General features: G+C 44.1%; 1 protein-coding gene across 1 annotated transcript in view; it reads right to left on the reverse strand.

Annotated features, from left to right (window-relative positions):
• Window positions 1–1,548, reverse strand: part of LOC117440740 (chloride channel protein 2-like) — a gene marked incomplete at its 3' end in the record, with an annotated part of 29,963 nt that extends 28,415 nt beyond the window's left edge. The window contains exon 1 of the mRNA XM_034076966.2: window positions 1,461–1,548. The remainder of the gene's footprint in view (window positions 1–1,460) is intronic.
• Window positions 1,549–2,160: the final 612 nt, after the last annotated feature.

The following is a 2,160-nucleotide window of genomic DNA, read 5'->3' on the forward strand; positions in this document are numbered from 1 at the left end:
AATTAGGAAAAGGCAAACCGAGGGAAATGTCACCACTGACAACGTGTGAGCGTTATCGGAAGTTAAAAATAAAAAGGTTACACAGATATGAGTCTTAAAGGGGGCTCGGAGAGAAACGTTGATTCTTAAGAGATCTAATAAATACAGTGTGTACTCCTTAGAAGTTACATTTCTCATTAACATCCAGCTCACACACGAGTCAGCGATCAATCATCATATCCTTGACATTGGAATTAGCTGACTCAGCACATGACTTCACATCCAAGGGTTTTGACTCGAATTGAGTAAATACCAACACACCACACACACATTCCTGCGCAAACCGACTTCTAATGAGGGGCAACATTTTGCTTCGTGCTCAATCTGGAAACAACCAAAAGAACAATTAAATATGAGGCTTAACATCTGGGAGAGAAACTGAGAACGAGATCAACTTCCTGCTTTACTGTCCATGTACCTTCGCACCTGTTGCCTCGTGTTTGACTTAAACATATACAAGTGGAGTGCATCTATTCATGTAGAGAAAATAAGAGTAACTGCAAAATGTTAAGCTAGATGGATACTTGAGACACACACACACACACACTTTATATTAAATAGTTTGGGCATTTCCGCACAAAAAAAACCTTTCATTTTTGCCCTCTCTTACAAAATGTATTTACACACACACACACACACACACACACACACACACACACACACACACACACACACACACACACACACACACACACACACACACACAACACACACACACACACACACACACACACACACACCACACACACACACACACACACAACACACACACACACACACACACACACACACACACACACACACACACACACACACACACACACACACACACACACACACCACACACACACACACACACACACACACACACACACACACACACACACACACACACACACACACACACACACACACACACACCAAGTCTTCACCCTAAAATTAATGATCCCCCTGGGGACCTCCATTTTGTCCCCATAAGGGCGGCGAGTCCCCACACGTGACTATGTAAACAGATGTAGGTCCCCACAAGTATAGTAATGCTAGGACACACACACACACACACACACACACACACACACACACACACACACACACGGCCAGTCTTTCGGCAGAGTTGAACACGTGTGACATTCGTTGTTTGCGTGCACAGAAGAAGAAGTATAAATCCGAGTGGTGTACACGCCATTAGACAAACTTCCTCTGCGTATTAATGTCATGCTTTCAAATAGACTTTTTAATTACACTCATTGCTCCGTCTCTCTCCCTCCGCTGCGTCTATAGTTAGCTGTAATTAAGGCGGCTGCCATGGTGAAGTAATGGATCTCCTCCGGTAACCATACACTGTGTTCACACCTCACACACACACACACACACACACACCTCACACACACACATACGAGCGTAGGTGTTCACACACACACCCCCGCTCGCCCTGGTGACTCAGACGAGAATCAGAGCTGCCGTCAGAGAGTACCGGAACAAAAAAGCAGTTGAAAACACAAAAATAGGCCGTATGGGAAAAAGAGACGGAGAAACGTATCTCTCGGATCGCCTTCTTCTTCCTCCCACACACGGAGGCTGAACACGTAATAAGAGCTCGACAGGTTTAACGGATGTGTGATCTCATACCACAGACTTTACTTTTATTACAGAGGTCTTGAACTCGGAGGTGCGTGGCAGTCGGACAAAGTGTTTCAACACTGCTCTGTAATGCAATGTAATCCATGTGAACGTCTGCAATACGCCACGTTAGACCTCAGTCGACTCCATGGGAAGTGTTCCTTAAAGACCTTCCAGTGCAGTCAATCACAATAGGCTGGAATAATGGTCATAATTAGCGACGTTGCACTCGATAAAGCAAATGAGGATAATGTATAGCCTGTGAATGCATTCTAATATTATATTTTTAATGCAGATTTGAAGCAAATTCTACGATTTTTGATGCAATTTGTTATATTTTTTATGCAATATTTAAAGGGGACCTATCATGCAAAATGCACTGTGATGTCTTCTCTACTTCAACATATCCCCGGTGTGTCGGGGAACTCACGCAGCGTCAGGAAATAAAACCCTCTCTCTTTTCCTCCGTACCCAAATCTCTAAAAACGGGGAACAACGGAG

This window comes from Pseudochaenichthys georgianus, unplaced genomic scaffold (genome assembly GCF_902827115.2).
Source record: "Pseudochaenichthys georgianus unplaced genomic scaffold, fPseGeo1.2 scaffold_1159_arrow_ctg1, whole genome shotgun sequence".
NCBI lineage: Eukaryota > Metazoa > Chordata > Actinopteri > Perciformes > Channichthyidae > Pseudochaenichthys > Pseudochaenichthys georgianus.